Source organism: Rhinoderma darwinii, chromosome 11 (assembly GCF_050947455.1).
Source record: "Rhinoderma darwinii isolate aRhiDar2 chromosome 11, aRhiDar2.hap1, whole genome shotgun sequence".
NCBI classification, from domain to species: Eukaryota; Metazoa; Chordata; class Amphibia; order Anura; family Rhinodermatidae; genus Rhinoderma; species Rhinoderma darwinii.
Genome location: NC_134697.1, coordinates 16728892 through 16743946, shown reverse-complemented (window position 1 = coordinate 16743946; position 15055 = coordinate 16728892).

The following is a 15055-nucleotide window of genomic DNA, read 5'->3' as shown; positions in this document are numbered from 1 at the left end:
CACGGTGGAGGCAGCATTCTGGAGCACGGTGGAGGCAGCATTATACTTTGCGGCTGTTTTTCTGCAGCTGGAACTGGGGCTTTAGTCAAGGTGGGGGGGAATTATGAAAAGTTCCAAATATCAGTCAATATTGGCACAAAACCTGCAGGCCTCTGCTTAAAAGGTGAAGAGGAATTTCACCTTTCAGCATAACGACCCAAAGCAGAACCTCCAAATCCACAAAAGAACGGCTTCACCAAAAGAAGATCAACGTTTTTGAATGACCCAGCCGGAGCCCAGACCTGAATCCTATTGAAAATCTGTGGGGTGACCTGAAGAGGGCTGTACACAGGAGATAATCTGACAGATTTGGAGCGCTTTTGCAAGGAAGAGTGGGCAACAATTGCCAAGTCAGGATGTGCCATGCTGATAGACTCCTACCCAAAAAGACTGAATGCTGTCGTAAAGTCAAAGGGTAATTCACAGGGGCGTAACTAGGAAAGACTGGGCCCCATAGCAAACTTTTGACTGGGGCCCCCCTCCCCTGGGAGTCACACAACCCCCCCCCCCCTTGCAGATGGTGCTTTTTTTACAGCCCCCCCCCTGTAGATAACGCCTTATAGCCCCCTGTAGATAACGCCATACAGCCCCCTTTGTAGATATCTACAGAGGGGGACTGTGTGGCGTTATCTACAGAGGGGGACTGTGTGGCGTTATCTACAGGGGGGACTGTGTGGCGTTACCTACAGGGGGGACTGTGTGGCGTTACCTACAGGGGGGACTGTGTGGCGTTACCTACAGGGGGGACTGTGTGGCGTTACCTACAGGGGGGACTGTGTGGCGTTACCTACAGGGGGGACTGTGTGGCGTTACCTACAGGGGGGACTGTGTGGCGTTACCTACAGGGGGGACTGTGTGGCGTTACCTACAGGGGGGACTGTGTGGCGTTACCTACAGGGGGGACTGTGTGGCGTTACCTACAGGGGGGACTGTGTGGCGTTACCTACAGGGGGGACTGTGTGGCGTTACCTACAGGGGGGACTGTGTGGCGTTACCTACAGGGGGGACTGTGTGGCGTTACCTACAGGGGGGACTGTGTGGCGTTACCTACAGGGGGGACTGTGTGGCGTTACCTACAGGGGGGACTGTGTGGCGTTACCTACAGGGGGGACTGTGTGGCGTTACCTACAGGGGGGACTGTGTGGCGTTACCTACAGGGGGGACTGTGTGGCGTTACCTACAGGGGGGACTGTGTGGCGTTACCTACAGGGGGGACTGTGTGGCGTTACCTACAGCGGGGACTGTGTGGCGTTACCTACAGGGGGGACTGTGTGGCGTTACCTACAGGGGGGACTTTGTGGCGTTACCTACAGGGGGGACTGTGTGGCGTTACCTACAGGGGGGACTGTGTGGCGTTACCTACAGGGGGGACTGTGTGGCGTTACCTACAGGGGGGACTGTGTGGCGTTACCTACAGGGGGGACTGTGTGGCGTTACCTACAGGGGGGACTGTGTGGCGTTACCTACAGGGGGGACTGTGTGGCGTTACCTACAGGGGGGACTGTGTGGCGTTACCTACAGGGGGGACTGTGTGGCGTTACCTACAGGGGGGACTGTGTGGCGTTACCTACAGGGGGGACTGTGTGGCGTTACCTACAGGGGGGACTGTGTGGCGTTACCTACAGGGGGGACTGTGTGGCGTTACCTACAGGGGGGACTGTGTGGCGTTACCTACAGGGGGGACTGTGTGGCGTTACCTACAGGGGGGACTGTGTGGCGTTACCTACAGGGGGGACTGTGTGGCGTTACCTACAGGGGGGACTGTGTGGCGTTACCTACAGGGGGGACTGTGTGGCGTTACCTACAGGGGGGACTGTGTGGCGTTACCTACAGGGGGGACTGTGTGGCGTTACCTACAGGGGGGACTGTGTGGCGTTACCTACAGGGGGGACTGTGTGGCGTTACCTACAGGGGGGACTGTGTGGCGTTACCTACAGGGGGGACTGTGTGGCGTTACCTACAGGGGGGACTGTGTGGCGTTACCTACAGGGGGGACTGTGTGGCGTTACCTACAGGGGGGACTGTGTGGCGTTACCTACAGGGGGGACTGTGTGGCGTTACCTACAGGGGGGACTGTGTGGCGTTACCTACAGGGGGGACTGTGTGGCGTTACCTACAGGGGGGACTGTGTGGCGTTACCTACAGGGGGGACTGTGTGGCGTTACCTACAGGGGGGACTGTGTGGCGTTACCTACAGGGGGGACTGTGTGGCGTTACCTACAGGGGGGACTGTGTGGCGTTACCTACAGGGGGGACTGTGTGGCGTTCTCTACAGAGGAGGCTGTGTGGCGCTAACGCCATACAGCCCCCACTGTAGAGAATGCCATACAGCCCCCCACTGTAGAGAACGCCATACAGCCCCCCCCTGTAGAGAACGCCATACAGTCCCCCCTGCAGGGAACGCCATACAGTCCCCGCTGTAGATCAATGCGACCTACAGTGTTGTTGTGTCCTACAAATAACATGCATCCCCTATCCACAGGACAGGGGATACATGTGCGATCGCTGGCATTGATAGGGAGAACGGGGGACTGAAAGTCCCCTGAAGTTCTCCATGACTAACCTCTGACTTCCGGCGTCTGTGTCGGCAGCTCAATAAAAATGAAAGGAGCGCTGGTCATGCATGCGCACAAGCGCGACCGGCGCTCCATTCATTTCTACGGAGAAGCCGACACAGACCCCGGAAGTCCGAGGTTTGTGATGGAGAACTTCAGGGGACTTTCAGTCCCCCGTTCTCCCTATCGCTGCTAGCGATCACACATGTATCCCCTGTCCTGTGGATAGGGGATACATGTCTTTTGTTTAATGGCAGAGCGGGGAGATACCTCCCTGCTCTGCCGTAGTGATCAGTGGCGTCGCGCTGTAGCAGCCATAGCGGCTGCTAGCGGAGCCTGCGGCCATTGTGGGGGCCAGTGCCGGCGGGCGGCACGGGCCCCCTTATGCCGCGGGCCCCGTAGCAGCCGCTACTGCTGCTACGGCGGTACTTACGCCACTGGTAATTCAGCAACACTTACCCTGATGAAGACGCTGGTTTAGCGTTGAAACGCGCAGTCTTTTGCAATAAATTATTTATTTTTGTATTTCAAAACACTGGAACTGCTTCTACCTTCATTACCAGCAGCGCCGTTTATGGTCCACCAATTTTTTTTCTTCCTCCCAAATAATTCCACAAAGTATTAGTTTAAGGGTGTTCATATTTTATATTTATTTTTGTTCTTTTATTTTTATATTTCCACCCTAAAATATTTCCGTTTTTTGTTTTTCAATACAATTGTACAGATTAAAGGTGAAAAAAGTTCTGGAATGATTCATTTTGGACTCCTTTTGTAACATGACAAAAACCTGGCATTTTAACAGGGGTGTGTAGCGTGCTCCCATTATAAAGGTATAGGCGCACGGTCCGTAAAATAAAAAAAATAGGACATGTCCTATTTTTTTCGGCAGGTTTCTACGGGACGCGCACCCTCCTGTAGACAAACGGGAAGGTGTCCGTCGGCTGCAGAAATGAACGGGCCTGTAACTACGGTCTGTAATTACGGGTGATTTTACGGTCGTGTGCATGGGGCCTTTATGCTGTTAAAAAATAGTTTTAGTAGTTTTGAGGGATATTTTTCCTTTTTCATTGCTGCTTCGAAACAGATTGGTTTTGTAATTGTAAACCGCATAGAACATGCGAACTGGAACATTTTCGTGCTGCTAAACTGATGCAAATTAGATCAGCTGACCACGTGCCGCTCTCTATGGACATTGACGAATGACCATCATTTAGATTTAAGCAGATTTGTTTCTTTTAAATCGATTTATTTCTTTTGGTGTCGCTCCATATAGTAAAGTTTGTTTTTTCTTTTTATTTAATTTTCAAAATAGAAATATTTTTTTGTCTATATAAATATTATTTAAGGTAGAACTCTGGGGAAACATGAAGCTCTCAGTCTCCGAAAAAGCGTTTCTAACCTGAATGTTGTCATTATGGAGACAACCCCCCCCCTCCCCCATATCCCTGTCCACTACTAGGCCATATAGGATCCAAACTTAAAACACAAAAAGGGGCCTCTCGAAAACAAGTAGACAACCTATACATAACTAGAAAGAGAGCACAAAAGCCCAAGAATAGCAAATATATTAAATCTTTATTATACAGAGATCAAACATATGTATGCAAAAATATATATATATGATATGTTTAAGAAGTAGAACCATAGCGATACAGTATTGGCAAGATGAAAACATACCAAGTGGTATACAGTACAACCACCCACAGGTACCGCGTAACTACTGCATTTATGTAAAGCCCGCATGTAGATATAAAATTGTAGAATACAAAAAGGATTGATACCAATAATACAGGACCAACTATATGGAGCTATCAATAGCAGTTCAGGGTGTATGGATACCAAACATGAATGCAAACCAAGCACAGGGGAGTGTGAGCAAGAAAACGCCACGTTTAAGGCAGGAAGAAGATGGACCTGCCGTGAGACATGGTGACCCAATAGCAGGCAGTAGTGTGGGTTGGCACAAGAACCTCCTTATAGAAACCATAACATATTTACATTGTCGCCAAACCTGCAAGAACAGTGTAGCAACAATGGGCACGTGAGCATCCGAACTGGACCATGGAGCAATGGAAGATGGTGGCCTGGTCTGGTGAATCACGTTTTCTCCATCATGTGGACGGCGTGTGCATCACTTACCTGGAAAAGAGCGTGCGTCCTGGTGCCATATGGGAAGCAGACAAGCTGAGGAGGCCGTGTGATGCTCTGGGCAACGTTCTGCTTGGAAACCTTGGGTCCTGGCATTCATGCAGATGTTACTTTGACATGTACCACCTACCTAAAGATTGCTGCAGAGCAAGTATACCCCTTTTTGGCAGTGCCCACTCAAGAAATTACGTTCTGCCACCATGCAAACATCGTGCAGGAATGGTTTAAAGAATGTGACAAAAAGTTCAAGGTGTTGACGTGGCCTCCGAATTCCCCAGATTTCAATTCAATCGAGCATTTGTGGGATGTGCTGGAATAACAAGTCCGATCCATGGAGGCCACGCCTCGCAATTTACAGAGCCTGTCATGCCCCGACCGGTCAGCGCTGTTTTAATGGCACGAGGGGGCATTATATTAGGCAAGTGGGTTTAAAGGGGTTTGCCCATCAGGGACGTTTTATGGCGTATCCACAGGATATGACATAAATGTCAGTTGAATGCGGGTCCCACCTCCTAGGATCAGCACTTATCTCTAGAATGGCGTGCCCCTTAAACCCCGTTCTAGCTTTTTGGGTTCCCCCTGCCTCCCGTCCACTCCCTAAATGTACGGTCGGGAATTGCTAAAACGGTTTCTGTAACTCCCATAGAAGTGAATGGCAGTTACGGAAACAGTGTAGCTCAGCGAGCTACGTTGTTTTTGTAATTCCTGACCATATATTCAGGAGGCAGCAGGAGCCGAGAAAGGTAGAACAGAGTTTAGGGGCCCTGTTCTGGAGATAGGTGCGGGTCCCAGAGGTGGGACACACATGAATCTGACATTTATCGCATATCCTGTGGATATGCCATAAATGTCCCTGATGGGCAAACCCCTTTAATGTTAGGGTTAAATGTATGTCTTCCTAGAAGAAGTGGCACGGAAGCTCCCACCTATTTCGTAAGTAGAAATGTTTATGGTAATGTTTTCCAGAATTGGGGAACCCTTGATATAAAGATGGCTATAATAAAGAAACCAAATCGTATGCAAAAATGTACTATACTGAACAAGATGCCCTCAATACATCAGCATTGGTTTCCATCACTATTCCCCTGCATGTGTAACTACTGTCATCCCGTCAATCCAGACTGAAATTACCCATCAATCTGTCAGAAATCTACATAGAGAATGCAACATCGGATGAGTCCTGGGTCGATTCTTGCTTATAAGGGCCGAGAGTCATGCACAGAATAAAAGTAAACCGTAAAATAAAGGTTTTGTAGAAATGGAGAAAACTTCTATAAACTACATAAAGCATCACCTCTAAATACCCTCTTACACCTTACATATCATTTACATAAAGGGAGAGGAAATACTTCTCATATTGAGTTGCAGCATATCCTTTGCTCCAGTAACATTCAAAGCAGCATGCACATTTCCATAGCTGCAGTGTTTTTAGATCTACCAGCATTCCCTGCTTGTTCAGGGTCTGCACACCGTTCATTATGGGAATTGTCTTCTTAAAACTAGACACTATACTGTAATGTCATGCAAGAAAAAACAAAGGTCTTGTTCACACTTTGTAGTTTTGATGCAGTATTTTTTCTAAAGGGAGGAGAAATGTAATAGCAGAACAAAAAAAATGCAAACCTGGAAATGGATTAGAAATGAAAAGTAAAAAAACCTGAAGTATCTATTTTCCCAGAATTCAATGCAGGAGTTCTGTTAAGCTGTTAGGGGGGGTGTCTGTTTTCAATTTTTTGTTGACTTTTTCCAAAAACAACCAGATTGAAAATGGTGCTTTTGTTTAATATACTATCTTTTTAGAGTGCTCCTAAGCTGTATTGTTCTGATACAGAGCTCCAAATCCTGGGAATATTTCATTCAAAACCTTACATGCTGGCTGCCTGCAGCCGCCACTAGAGGGAGCATGGGAGCTAATCGCATACTGTTCATACATTGAACTCCATAATAAGAAAGTATGCAGAATGCTTCTAAGTTCCCCCTAGTGGTGGCTTCAGGTAACTACCATGTTATCTTTTTAAATCGAAGTCTATGAAGAGCGTTTGAAGCTCTGAGCACTATATAAAGGTATAATAAGAAATCAAGTAGCACAGATTTTTGGGCCTAAAAACGACAAGCTAAAAAGTGGAGTTTTACATTAAGAACTTCCGGTACTTCTGTGACACTTGCGAAGGAATTGTTCTATAAGCGTGGACCAAGGTGAAACCAATACTTCACTAGTAAATACATCAGAAAAGTCATGAGGACGCTGTGGTCTGCCCATATAGATTATATTGAGCAGCTTTTTTGTGAAAGGCCAATTTTTTAAATTTCATGTTTCGTTTTTCTGAGCACTTCAGTATAATTGTTACCAAGGATAATATTCTCTAAAAGTTGACCCTTGTATTCTACCAAATAGCCTGTAAAAGCTTTCAGGTAATTTCAGCACTAGATGTTCGGAAATAGCAAAATGCAGGGGCTTTATAAATAAAAGAAAAGCTCCGACATAAATGATGTCTGTATAAAATTCAGGTTATGTAGGTCGTCCTTACAGCTTTATCATGAAATGCCCTTGAGGACGTCCCAAGGAAATGCAGAACAATCTGATTTATAGCTACAAACGTTATTTGCAGGATTTCTTTCCACTAAATCTTTTTGTTTTTCAAAACGTTTCAGTATGTGGTTTTATCTTATGGGGCATTTCCTCCAAAAATTAATCACCAGCAAGTTAGTCTTAAAAGCCATCAAGTTTTAGTTTTTTTTGTGTTTTTTGTTTTTTTTAGATCCTTCACATCAAAGCCAATTTTAGCATTTAAGTCTCAATTAAATTGTATCTTTTTTGCTCCGAACTGGTTGAGGAGGTATGGAGCGTTTGGCAGCCATGTTGGTTGTCATCCAGCTGTCTCAGAAACCAAACGTAGCAGTAAAATACTACAGTGTAAAAGCCACAATTAAACAGCCCTGTGTGAACATGGCTTAATGAATAACACACTAGTGATCTTCTATATTCGAGTGGACCTATAAAGGCCATGTGTACCCAGTTAGAGTGCATTTGTAACGTTTTGAGATTTGCATTTTGGAAACTCAATGGATCAATATAATACCATTGCTGAGCTGAAGCAATTAGGGTGTGGTCCAAACCCAAGGACTTTAGAGAAAGGTCAAGGTAATGGCGAAATCCACCTGGATTCACACCTCAAACTGCAAAAGTGTAAGTAAGTCCAGTCAGGTCTTGACACGGTTGTGACGCGGCCGCCAACTGTGCCGGCACCATGTTCTGCGGGGATGTCAACTAGCCTGTTAATGGTTGTGCGTTATTGCGGGTAAAACGGCCCTTTACCTGCAAAGTCGTGCAGCCATAAAGGGTGTATTCATTAATAACCACTCGATTTTTGCTGGTAAAGGGACGTTTTGCCCTCAATAATGCACGGCCAATAACCGGCTAGTTGACAACCACGTCAAACATGGTGCCGGCGTGGTTGTTGGATGCGACCGTGTCGGCACCGCTCGGTTTGGACTTACCGTTTTTTTTTTTTAGGGTAAGAGACCTGAGTGATAAAAAGGAGTAGCCAGAAAGTCCAGACAAACCAGTCAGCGGCATCCAAGTGTTCACAGTGGGAGAACAAGTGACCAGGAGGTGGGTAACCATAAAACTCCCACAGGACACCACTGTAAAGTCTGATACCAGCACTTTGGTGGGTTACCGGAAAATAAGAAGATTTAAACCTTAAATAAAAAAGCTAGTAAATCTACTGCAAATTGATCAACGAGATAACAAATCACAACTGGATAATGCTGCGCAGTCTGAAGAAGCAATGTTGCCCCGCAAATGACATATGAGAAGAGCCAAGATCCCCTTTAACACCTTAATACCGAAGGTGTTTTAAACCTTAGTGACCAGAGCAATTTTCTCAGTTTTGCTATTCACAGATGTAACGCAGTATAACTCTGTTTGTGTTTTATGTATCGATGTGAATTTTGCACTGTTTTCTTGGGACATGTAGTGCTTCCTTTTTGTGGTATATATGTATAGGTAAAATTTTTGTTACTTTTTTTTATAGCCTTGGAAAGGCAGAAAAAAAAATAATTTGATTTTTCATCATTTAAAATGTAAGAGTTTGAAAATAAAAGTAATTATATCTTACAAATGTATTGAAATATATTTTTTCATTTATCCTGATCATAAGGACATCTGACTTGGAGGTGTAGATTATTTTTTTTGACCAGAAATATAGTATAAAACACAAGTGCCCCATTTTTCAATTGCGCACTAAAATGTCTTAATTTATTTTGTTACACCATGGTATTAATGTATGGGTAATGGACTTGAAGTCCAATAAATAATGGTAAAAAAACATTGTCTTCTACAAACTAGACAGTCTAAAGTCTATTTCTAGCCGTTCAATTTCTGTTTTAACCCTTCACACTTTTTACAGAATTTGTCCAAACTTGGGACAAAAAAATGTAAATTGCATTTTTTTTACAAAAGTGTCACTTAAGCCATTTCGAAACACCATATGACATACTGGTAATAGTGACACCTTTCCACATTCTGCTACTTCTCCCGTGTACAGCGATACCAAATATGTGTGTCTAATCTATTATATGGACCCGTTATAGGGCATATCATAGGAGGAGTCCATTTTGGCTTTTGGAGGCCTTTTTACGCTAGAGCTGATTTTAGGGAACCACGCTGTATTTGCCGTGGTACTGCAGGTCAAGTATAAATGTCCTGCTAATATTCATCTAGGGGTATAGTAAGTATTTTTAATAGGTGGAAAGACAGGTGTGGCATGTGTAGGGCTTGTTGCCCAATATGACCGGATTGAGGGCTTTTTCATTAACCCCATGTTGAGGATGAGCCCCACAATTTTTTTAAGTTCGCCAGTATTTGTGGGGTGCCACTGCTTTGCATAGGAGGACATTATCTTTTCAGCAAAGAATTGGCGAGCATACAGATTCGTTTGGTTAACAACCAGCTCCAATAGTTCATCTGTAATGAATATTTAAAAAAAAATCGAGGGCTGTAAAATTTTCCACATTAATATTTATCCCTGGTATGTCAATACATTTTGGGATATTAGGGGAAAATGACTCTGTGGGTACCCACTCAATATATTCTGGGGGAATAGAGTAGGCCGTGTTTTGTGGTACTTCTGCGACATGCCCTGTGCTTGTGGACTCTGCAGCGACACTTGCATTTGCAGAAAGCTTATCACTGTCGTCAATATCACTGGTAGACAACGTTTCTACCTCTGACGCGGTTTCTGTATCGCTTTCATCAGAGTCAGAAATTAACATGGCATATGCTTCTTCCACCGTGAACCTTCTATGGCCCATTCTAATTACACACACGTACAACAAAGACTAACCAGACGCACACGCAGACACATTTTATTATTTTTTCTTTACTTTTTACTTTTTTTTCACAGATAAAAATACACGGACGTCACAAAAGCACGCTTCACAAAAAACTGATGTCGAACAAACATGTTGACTATAAAACTTTTTTTTTTCCATATTTTTTTTTAACCTTTTTTTTTTTTTGCACAAAAAAAAAACACGGACGTTACACTCGTACGCTACACAAAACCCTAGGCTAACCCCAGACTAAACCTAGGCTAACCCCAGACTAAACCTAGGCTAACCCCAGACTAAACCTAGGCTAACCCCAGACTAAACCTAGGCTAACCCCAGACTAAACCTAGGCTAACCCCAGACTAAACCTAGGCTAACCCCAGACTAAACCTAGGCTAACCCCAGACTAAACCTAGGCTAACCCCAGACTAAACCTAGGCTAACCCCAGACTAAACCTAGGCTAACCCCAGACTAAACCTAGGCTAACCCCAGACTAAACCTAGAATAACCCTAGACGAATCCTAAGGGCACGTTCACACGTGGCGGAATTGCTGTGGAATTTCCGCAGTGGAATTCTCCAGCGGCCGTTTTTTATATTTGTTTCTATATATTTTTAGGAAAGCTAGTGCAGAAGTTGCGGAAAACTCCCTAACAGCCTTGGCTTCAGAGGCAGATTACCCGATGACCGGAAAAACCACTCCGATGCGGCCCCCTCCCTCCCAAACCACTCAGATGTGGTGCTTGCTATTGAGTGCTGCATCTGAGGGGTTAAATACGATCGGAGACCACTGCTAGTGGTCTCTGATCATTGCCCTGAATCCCGAGGTTATTACCAGCAGCCTGGTTTTCAGCAGAACCCCGCACGATGCAGGGAAAGTTCTACTGAAGTGCTGACGTGAAAAGCTGACACTTCAGAAGAACTACCCTGAACGGCCGACCTAAAAACACTATACGCCGGTCATTAAGGGGTTAAAGGGAAGGTTTCATGATTTATTTTTATTATTATTATATTGCTTTTAATATGATATTAACAAATTTTATTTATTTGTGTTCTCATGTTCTACTTTTTACTGTGTTCTTACTTTTACTTTATGGGGGCAGCCATTTTTTTTCATCTCTGTATGTGTCGATTAACGACACATAGAGAGATGGAAAACGGCACATACAACCCCTAGAGAATGCGAACGGGAGCCGTTCCATTATCAGAAAAGTGCGCCGTCCTTGTGGTAATGGCGCATGCGCCACTCTCACACAGATCAAAACGAAGCTCGTTCGTAAAGCGAAATCCGGCGCCATTTTCATGTGGACTGGAAGCCGCTGCCGGACAGTAAGATGACTACTTCCGGCCGCGGCTTGCGCCCATATGTTCAATGAAGCGAAGGCGCAAGGAAGAGGAGTGTAGACCAGCGGAGGCGGCGGCTGCAGGAGCAGGTAATTTATGTTCGTGTATGATGTGTGTATTATGTGCATGTATGTTCATGTGATACTGTCTGAGCACTGTATCTAATCCTCCTACACTGTGCAGTCGCTCAGAAAATGGCGGCACACAGTGTAGGAGTTTTGAAGACCTTCAAACCCCTCCTTCTCCTGGCACTAGCCATAAGAAGGGAGGGGGGATTGCGTGAGGACACTAGAGGAGAGTGTGTCCACCCCAAATTTGCAGCATAAATCAATGTAGTTGCTTTACCACAGTGACCATGCTGCAATTTTGGGAACTGCTCCCTCTAGTGGCCAGCACATGGAAATGTTATAAATTAGAATCTAATTTTATAATAGTTCCTGACTTGTGAAAAAATTAACAAAATTAAAACTATGTGTAATCACTTAAATACTAATTGTTTAACTGAAAAAATAATAATAATATTCTAGCGACACATTCCCTTTAAGAGCATAGACTATATGCGGCATACTTCTATATCCCTGGCTGTCAACTGGACTGATGAAAGATGTAATGATGAGGAAATGTAACTCTACGCGGGAACTTGTCATGGCTGACGGCATCAAAACACAAACTCTTTTTTTAACACATTGTTGTCTACAAGTTTATGTAGCTGCGGATTCCTGATAACCGCCGAACGCTCAATGTGTAGAGAGGTAACGCAGCATTTGATTACGCAGGACTTGGATTGAATTCCTGCCAAAAACTCTGATTTTCTTGTAGAATGGTTTTCATTTTAAGGTACATTGGGTCCCAGATTAATGAGAAAACCCAGAGTGTGCAAATAGTGCGTTTTTAGGAAGCTTTGATTTCTTTTCCTAATGCCTCAGGTCCCAAGTTTAATCTTTTGCAAAATACCAGGTTGTCGGAAAGTTTGCAGAGCCTTAGGGGGATCTTTAAAGATTCAACCCTTGAGTGCCCTTTTAAATGTGTTATTAGCAATGCACTGTAGCTTATGGTCCTGCTGCACTGTAGTGGAGGGGTTTACCTTCTGCATACAGGAATAGAACACAACAAAATCTCTAAATCATGTTAAAATGAGAGCTCATTGGTTATGATTGCCTCCGGAAAATATCCATCAAAAGTCAATAAGATGTCATATGCCAAGGAGCCGATGTTATGATGCTCTGATGGGTACTGGTAGTCCGAAATGCCATTTTCTCATTGTAGAAGATTGTATTCTTTCATGTAACACTTTCCACTTACAGTAGGTCACGTTCACTCCATTAAGGGAAAATATTTATAGGACCTTGTCATCATTCATGAAAGTGCCATAAGGACAATAAGCACTGTATTGTATTTAGCTCCTATCAAAATTTATCAAAACCAACGCTTCCCATGCTTCTAGCATATCACCGGAGGGAGATCTAATCGGCTGCCACATTTTTTTTTTCCCCTGAAGTAATGTGAACAATTTAAAAAAAAAATAAAAAAAAAAAAACTATATATATTGATACCATTATTAGACTCTAAAAAATAAAATGCTCAATTTGGCTCCCAAGATATTGAATAAAAAGTGATGATAAATTCACATGTACACCCAAAAAGATTAGTTGGCCCTACAAAGATCAATTGCCTGGAAAAGAAAAAATGGGTTTCGGAATATGGAGACACAAAATATATATATTTTTAAATTTTTTGTTTATTTTGTAAAAGTAGTAAAACATTACAGCAATACCAAATTTATATATTTTTTTAATCATATTGAACCCCAGGAAAAAGTTAACCTGTAGTTTTTACTACAGGGTGAATGCAAAAAAAAAAACGAACACTGGAGGAATTGCTGTTTTTTTTCATTCCACCCCACAAAATTATTTAGTAAAAGTTTCCCAGTACATTATATGGCACATTAAAGAGTGACCTTAAAAGCTACAACTCGTCCCGCAAAAAAAACAAACCAACACAGCTGGACCCCCACAGATAACAATTCTATGACTTGTTTGATAAATCCCACATGGCATGTTTTATATTTACCAGGTGTGGTTTTTTTTAGATTTGTTTTTTTCCAATTACTATGAGAATGGTCTCGGACTGAATTTTCGCTTTCCATCCATGATCATCTTTTTGTGAACAGGGATCAATAATCTCCTTAATATCTCTGCAGAGAGGTCATACGTATGCACGGCATGGCAGAAATTGACTTGCTTACGAACCCAATGTTCAAAGCCAGGCAGTGCTCACTCTTAAAATTTTATGCTGGTACCCATTGTCGCGGCTGTAGGGTATGTCGACCCACTGGGCCGCTACGCCTTAGCGAAGCAGCAGCTGGTCAAACTAAATGTCAATAACCGTCACTGAGGCGAGAGTACCTGGATTGTAGCCTTGTGCCGGTTGATCAGAAGCATATTGGTGCCGGACTATTGGAAGCTGGCTTGTGTCGGAATATCGGAAGCTGGCTTGTGCTGAACTGGACTTTAACACATAAGTCGTCTCGAACACTGGACTTGGCACGGGCACTGGACACAGATACTGGATACAGCGAAGGAACCATTTGCATGACAAACACTGGGAAGACACAATATTGCTCAGGCAAAGCAAAAGTGGGCAGGGTTCTTCTTAAAGTCCCGGGTGTGCTGGGATTGGTCAAGGACGAAGTTGCTGGTGCGTGCACTGGCCCTTTGAGACAGGGGACGAGATTGCACGCCCACCCTATGGGCAACAGCAGGAGGAGAGAGCAGTGTGTGCCAGCGGCTCTATGGGAGGAGAAACCGGCCAGGTTACAGAGGCCTTCAGCTGCCGGTAGGTTGGATATGCCGGTGGACAGCAACCGCAGGCATAACACCTATGATGATCTCCATGGACGTTCCCATTGCTTGGCTCTTGGAGTCGTCCAACAACCCTCTAAAGTCTTTAGTAATGTGATCATTCCAGTCTAAGGTCAATTAAACAGAAACTCATTGGTTCAAGGCCAGATTGACCATAGGCCACATGGGGATTTTGCCTGAACAAGGGGTTTTATACCATTGTTGCCCACGGCCTTGGCACGGCCGATGTGCGACGGTTAGATTTCTAGTAGTCTTCGCTAATATCTTCATCAGGACATCAGGAACTTCATTAAATATAATTTTTTTTAAAGTGTATAAATATTCTTAGTCTTGTATGTAATTAATGTGGGCAGATTATCTATAGCCGATACTTGGCTTGGTCTTCATGCTCTGTAGACCTGCACGCACTGCTACACTGCACATTTACATGACATTTTCTGCTGCTTCCATGGATTTATTGTCCCATTTTACATGAAAGATCAATACATAATCCCTTGCAAATCATCATATATTATGACCATTCTGAATCTCATTTTGAACGTAGCGCTTGATAGATCGTCCTCTTGACATTTTGTAATCCTTTAAGCACAGGGAACTATTAGAGCCTTTGCCTTGGTTGGTATAACTAAATCACTTTGCATTGTATAAATATTACTTTTACAAATCAAATGAGGGGTAAAGTGCACCTGCATGAATAATAGGCCCGTAACATATGTTCCTCCTATTAAAGCTGGTTTAACATCTTATTATGTTCAGTCGTAATGTGGCTGCGTGC